The sequence below is a fragment of the Candoia aspera genome, chromosome 4 (genome assembly GCF_035149785.1).
Source record: "Candoia aspera isolate rCanAsp1 chromosome 4, rCanAsp1.hap2, whole genome shotgun sequence".
Taxonomy (NCBI): domain Eukaryota; kingdom Metazoa; phylum Chordata; class Lepidosauria; order Squamata; family Boidae; genus Candoia; species Candoia aspera.
The window spans coordinates 114,000,884-114,008,640 of record NC_086156.1 but is presented as its reverse complement, the minus strand read 5'-3'; positions in this window follow the sequence as shown (position 1 = coordinate 114,008,640).

Below are 7,757 nucleotides of genomic sequence, written 5' to 3'. Positions count from 1 at the left end.
TCTAGTCTCTGTTTTCTCTTTTAATTGTATTGTTGCATGACAGGGAAAGGCGCCATTAAAATAAACATTACAATTTGTCATCGTATTGATGTTTCAGTGAATTGAGTATTCAGTCACAGATTCTGAGCTTATCTTGGGTTTTGGTGTAAAGTACGCATTTACGAAATACATAAGTATGAGTTTATTCATTAAAAAAAATCTATTTATTTATTATACCAATAATAAATTATCCCTATTTATAAAATTGAAGCAAAAAAGGCAGGAAACCTCACACCCACTCTCACTAATGATGTTCTCTAGTTGAATAATGAAACATTTGCAGTTAAACAATCAAGCTCAGAGAGCACCAAGAACTCCACAAACATCAATAATTCAGGGTAATATGCTGCTATGGGTGCTGTAACTATTAAGGGGTATATATCAAATGGGAAAAATCCCTCCTCAAACACACTGCACTTTAGACTTTTTTTTTTTTTTTTTTGAACTGTTCCTGGTAGGCTGTAGTTTAGCAGAACTAAAAGCCAGAACATTTTGGATGTTCTGAGTCCAGAAGTGTCTTACTACTTACTACCCCCTGGGGTGGGTAAGCAAGGCTAGTATCCTTTGTTCTTTTCTCACCTGCCTGCAATATGGGCTGGTCTTCCAGGTCCCATCCTTTCCTTGCTGATATCTTTGGTGGACGGAGTCCCTGGGATGGAGCAGTTGAGGTGCTCCATGCTTTTGGTGGATCCTGGTAGGTCCAGCAGGTCTGGGGATATACTTTGAGAATTCTGGGGGCCTTGGCAGACTGGATGGCAACACGACGGCCCTGGTGGTGTGGAGGAGCAGCCTAACGGTTCCCTGACCCCTGGTGGTTCGGCAGGACTCAGCAAACTCCAGCATAGCCGAGTCAGCTCAGCAACACGGCACCCTTGCGGTGAGGAGCAGCAGACTTGGCGTCTTCTCTGGGCTGTGGGCCCCAGCAGTGGAGTGGCTGATGACAGGGGGCAATGAGTGTTTTGGACTTTAGGCCCTGGTGCCAGAACCCCCCTGGATGAAGATCTTGGAGGTGGGGGGGCGGTGAGCCTTTATGGTTTCTGGCCCCTTACTGCAGCCCCTAAGGCAGGGGAAGGGGGATTAAGAGGGGCTGGGTCAGCAGTTTCCAGCTGCAGAAGGGACACAATAACTGTGATGGGCATTGGTGTGTAGGCCCCAGCAGTGGATATCTGTCCTGATTTTCTTAGCGCCTACTTCCCCTTAGATGTTAGTATTGCACACTCTCCACTGTCCTACTTTGGCCCCCTGCTCTCCCCCCAAAACACTTCTGCTGGGACGTGTGTGTTCTGATTTGGGCCAGGAACATGCTTTTGGATTTCACCCATACAAGGACTGCTCCAAGCCAGCTGTTCCATCTAGAAAATACAGTAGCTCTGCAAGGAACATTTGGCACATGCTAGTATACATACTGAATGCAGAGATGGGACGATTCAGTGCGTGGGCTTCTCCAAGTTCTTATCAGTACTGATATGAGCCATTCAGCATCACCAGTAAAATGATACCTAACAGATTTCAAAGACAAAATGGAGAAATTAACAGAGAAGAAGCAACAGCCTACTAGATATCAAGTGAAACCTAAATCAAATTGCAGAATGAGTGGAAATGTGATGCATCCAAGCCCATGAGATGGAACTGACTTGTAACAAAGCATAGAAAATTATCTCTCTATATCTCTCTATGTATCTATCATCTATCTATCTAATTGTTTTTAATTGATTGTTGTAAACCGCCCAGAGTCCCCTGACGGGAGGAGGTGGGCGGGGACAAATTAGATACATAAATAAGTAAATAAATGAAATCTATCTATCTATCTATCTATCTATCTATCTATCTATCTATCTATCTATCTATCGTCAGGTTGAATCTCAAAGGGACTCCTTCATTTGTCCCAGAAAATCTCTGTTAAGAGGGATGTTCTTAGGTTTTAAGTGGAAAACCGAAGTTCTCTTGGCTTTCTGTAACTAACAATAATAATAATTAATATGTATTGGACCACACAGGTAATTTAGTCAAAGCCCCTGTTCAGACAGGATTTGCGAGAGAAAGTATGTATATAAACTCAAAATATCTCATCATCAATATCACAGTATTTCTTTGTGATTTGGGGGAAGCAGTTTCTTTTTTAAAAAAAAAAATATTTGTATTATAATTTTACAATACAATAAAAGCATAAAAACTGAAAAAAGAAAAGAAAAGAAAGAAGAAAGAAGTGAAAGAAAGAAAGAAAAGATAGCATTATGACTTCCACCCTTCTTGCTATTGAGTAATTACCATCTTACTCTTTCCCCTCCCTCTTTAACCCTTTTTATTCCCTAAATCTATAAATTGTCAGTTCAGTCAGTTCAGAAAAGGACACACTATTTTCAGCAAGGTAAGGCTTTATTAATTTGAACTGCATTCCACCTTTCTGACCAAAAGACATCTGACAGGTCTTCTTCATGAGCCACACCATGGGAGCCCAAATGTGGAAATTGTCTGAGCTATTTTTTTTCTCGTTAAGATAGGAGAAATAAAAGAAATCCTTACGCTGCATGTGTCTGTTTCTTTGTTTGTTTGTTTGTTTGGTGGGGGGTAGGCAGGTATACAAAAGTTATCAACAACAACGCAAGAAAAATGATTGTATCATCTCCTTGAAGGCCAACATACTTTAGATTTCAGAAACAATCTTCATTTGGATTGTGACTGGTCTATAAAGGCCTTCTTCCTCCTTGTTTAATTTCTTCCATTCATCACATTCAGGGAAAGATTTCGAACAATGCCTAACTGGATAAATCCTTGCATTTCTGTCTTTCAAGAGAATATTATTATATCTATCTATCTATCTATCAATCCACAGTATCTATCTATCTATACCGATCTATTGTCTATCTTCTTTCTTTCTTTCTTTCTTTTCTTTCTTTCTTTCTTTCTTTCTTTTCTTTTTTTGAAACCCTAGTCAATTTCTCCATAAACCTGTACTTTTCTCCCAGGCACTTTTCATCCAATTAGTTATTTTATACATTGTCTCCACTTGAATGCTTCGGTATGATGCCTATGCCTGAATACTTATGTAGTATATTCCTATGCTTCTAAACTTACCTTCTGAATATCCCTATGCGATTTGTTTTTCCCTCTAATGATCATTCTCTGTTCCTTTCAGTCATGTTAGATTTTCTTCTCACAAAATTCATTAAAAAGTGCACAATACTTCTATGGCTCCATCTCTCTCTCTCTCTCTCTCTTTCTCTCTCTCATCCACCATGCGATATATTCTTCTAAAATGATTTCTATGTCTCTGTCTTTACTCTGATCTTTCTATGTTGAGAACCTGATCACGTCAATGTAATTTTTGCTGGATTGAAGTGTGGAAATTTTACTCATTTACTAATGCAATTTAATAACTGTTTCTCTGTGTGTATGAATTTAAAATTGTGCCTGGAATTAAAAAAAAAAAACTGCATGAAAAATAAGTTATTTTTGCTAATATGTTGCAATAAATGCAATTTGTGTGCATATTTTCCAAAAGAGATGTTTGCAAACAACTTCACCTAACGTAAGTGTGCCTACTTTCACCTAGATATGTTTTGGGGAATGTTTTTTCTTTAATTTATGCTTTTTTGCATGCAATTGACCTAATAAATATCCTTTATGCATTTTTAAAGCAGAAAACTGTTCCAAAGTTAGAAAAAGGCATTTTTGTATGTACATATATTGAGAAGATGCAAATTTGGCCTTTATTTCTATAGAAATAATTTGTTCTAAAATTGTAAACCATAGAAGAGATATTTTTTAATCAATTACATTGCTGAAAACATTCTGAGACCCTGACTGTCAAGAACATTTTCCATAGCATGAAACTCTGCACAAGTATATAAAAAAAGATACAAAGAAAATAAAATCAGATGGTCTTTCCAGAAGAAAGTACCACATGGTATGACAATTTCATCTATTCCAGCATTTTCTGCAAAATAATTAATTAACTCCATTGGCAGAATGGAGACAAAATCCTAGCAGCATGTTCTTGCCTCGGTATATGCTGTGAAGGAGGTCAGTGAGAATCCACAAATATTGCCCAATGTCATACTTGGCTTCCACATCTGTGACAATTAGCACAATCCAAGGATGACCTATGGAACCACTTTGGACCTTCTCTTCAATTCTCAAAAATTTGTCCCCAGATATAAATGTGACACCAGGAAAACCCTCCTGGGTGTCATTGGGGGACTTGGGACTGACACCTCCTTCCATGTTGCAGACATCGTAAGTCTATACAAACTTCCCCAGGTAGGATGTTGATAAATCCAATAGTCATTCTGAGTGTCAATTTTTGTCTCTGGAAAAGGAAGGGAGGTGGCCAATAAATAAAAAAATCCTCCAGTGCTGCCTTACTGGGATGTATCTTCTTCCCAAAATGCTTCTTCATTGTGCTGAGGCCAGAACTTAACAGCAGGCACCAACTAATAAAACAAAATAATTAAATCATGCACACACATAGACACACACACAGAGAGAGAAACTGGATGTCCAGGAGGAGCACTTGGGGATAATTTTACTTTGTTTGTCTTTTAAGATTCATCCCAGTATTTTATTTTTTATTTTGAAACACAGGTTCAGTGCAATGCTCATACATTCTGGGTCTCAATTCAACTTCCAAACATCACATCAGATTCCAACCCATAAAAACCTTCTGACCTACTAAAGTCTTTTTTTTTAAATTACTTTATAAAAAATCATGCCTCATTCCTAGATTGTGGTTTAAAATCTCTTCCCAGTTGTACTCCCACCTTATCATTCCTGCTTTTCAAAATACGCTCAAAGATTATTTAACTCATTAAATAATTTTCACATTAGGTTTATGTCATGTAGGATTTATGATACATATTTAGATAGGTAGGTAGGTAGGTAGGTAGGTAGGTAGGTAGGTAGGTAGGTAGATAGATAGATAGATAGATAGATAGATAGATAGATAGGAGCTGGCAAGTTGAAAACCTTAGCATTGGCCTTTATCTTCACAGATTTTACCTGAAAACAGTATGTTTTCATGGCTCAAGGCATGTTTAGAAATAGAGCATCTCGTCTTATCAACCAAAAGGAAAAGTGCTGAAGAATATTCAGTACTACCTTGGTCTCTATAGTGGTTGATGGGGAGAAGATGATCAACAATTTGCATTTATTTAAATGGATGTTTTTTGTCCAGATAGGACCATCTGGAGAAACAATCTATGAATGTGAAAGTCCCTCCATCGTATCTATTTTGTGAGAGCGTCCAAATAAGGCCCTCAGCCTTGCAAACATGTCCAGCACTGGAAGCTTGTTGACTTTGGCCTAATCCAGCTCCTAATATTTTAATGCAGGTGATGAAGAAAACGGTTTTAGGTCAAGACCTGGAATATCTAAATGGCTAGAATTCAGACTAGCTGGTGACAGATCCTCTGCTGGAAATCTCAGGGTAGGATTCCTGTAACGTTCTTTTTCTGAAACTGTCTTTCTGAGTGCAGTCTTCTACCTGGTTGCAGATGACTATGAGCATCATATGCCCAGGAGCTGTACTTTGGGAATCCACACCTTTTTAGTATTTTGGATTCCGAATCCAATGAACCCAATACTAGCTCTTGTGGAGGGAGGCAGAGTTCTTGCTAGCAAAGGAATGCAGGAGCAATTATGAGACAACTAACAAACCTCATTCTGACAGAGAAGGAGGTATAAGAAAGACTCAAAACCACCATGATTGATCCTCTATGGCAGCAGTTCTCAACATGTGGTCTGAGGACACCTGTGGATCCTTGAGACCCTTTCAGCGGATCCATGAAGTCAAATAAATAAATATTTATAATGTTTCCAATTCAATTTCTAATACAGGAAGTATTGATAGATACAACCCACATAAAGGAAAGCTCTTTGGGGTCCTCAGTCATTTATAAAAATGTCAACGACCAAAATGTTTGGGAACCACTGCCAATTGGTATAAGAGAGAACAAAGGAAATTCTGGCAGGATTTCAAGATTCTCTCATTAAACCTTGCAACAATAAAATAGAGTTCTAAAAGTCTCCTTCCTGGCTAAACCTACCCTGAAAGGCTGACATCCATCTGTCTCTCTCTTGCATGTCAGTTCTATATCTATCTATCTATCTATCTATCTATCTATCTATCTATCTATCTATCTATCTATCTATCTATCTATCTATCTATGTCTGTCAGTCAGTCAGTCAGTCAGTCAGTCAGTCAGTCAGTCAGTCAGTCAGTCTATCTATCTATCTATCTATCTATCTATCTATCTATCTATCTATCATCTATCCATTGACATATTTAGAGACTCTTTTAACCACTTGATACTTAATATTCCCACAAAGCTTGGGAGACTGATAGTTAGGTGGACCAACTTTAATTCTAATTATAAAGTTATAAACAGACTAACGGTCCAGATGGATTTGAAGTAAGATATTGGAATTAATTAAAACAATCCTTTCATGGGAAATGAATGTTGTTTTGAATTCTAGATTAAAAAAAATAGAATGGACAATTTAGACTTCCTGGAATTGGGCAAATCACTATAATTTGTTCACTTACTCAAGCCTCTGAAGGCTTTACAGAAAGATGTGAAAAACAGAAAGCAAGTCTGGAATGAGTCAAAATCTAAACCCAGTTCTGTGGAGATCTGGGATAGTAGGGAGAGACCAACACTGCTATTCAGGTTTGTTTCTTCTGCTGTCTTTTGCTGCTCTTAATCAGAAAACACTTCAGATTTCAGATTTTCTTAGTCAGTATTGAAACATGCCATTGTTTCCCTGTTGAAGTTCAGTTTAGATAGATGCTTTTATCTCAAAAGGTGCATTTGGAATCATCCATTTTTGAAATCCAGTAGGCTGTCTCAACTTTTACTCTTTGTGCTGCAGATATGTTCTTCCTTCTGATGTTTCCCGTGATCAAAGTGAATACGCTGAATTGCTTGGTGGCTAATCCTTTTCCAGTTCTGCATGAATGGTACCAGCCAGGGGATCTCTTAATTGGAGGGATGGTTTCTCAGATTATACATGTTTCCAATGAACACTGGTTTGATGAATACCCATCACATAGGATATTTGAGATTACAAAGTAAGCAAATATCCAGATTCATCTAATTGGACTTTGTCCCTCCTTGGCTCTTACACATCACAACCCTTGTTTCTGTGAGTAACCAAATGATCCAAGCAGATGAGAACCTTCTTAGCCACTCTTTTTCCTCAGTTTCTGCATTAGTTCTAATGCTCTACCAAGTGTGAATGCTGCTCTCCCACTATAAATGATCCTTTTATTTTAAAAAGATGTCCTGAAACTGTGAGGAGCAATTTAGAAACCTGTTTTAGCTTTTCTAATAAATACAGTAGCTAGATTATGAAGACATTGTTGAAGATTTCAGATGAACAGATGACAAAGGCAGTAGGCTACAGAAAGGGCATCTGGAATTCCTGTGGGTTCTATACTGATCCCTTCTATCCTCTGATTTTTAATAATTTTTCATGAGCAGTCTTAGGCTCATCCTTTCTGTCTTTGCTCCACAAGCATATACCCTCTTCTTGGTTCACCTCCTAGTAGGATGCATCTTGCTAGGTGCTAGGATTTTCTTCCTACCTCATCGATTTCTCTCAATACTGCTTCTTTTCTGCTAAAGTTACAACCCTGCTTCAATTTTCTTTGCAGAATTTTAGCCCACTCATCATGAACACAAGAAATAACTGGAAAAAATAAGCAAGAATTGCTTCTC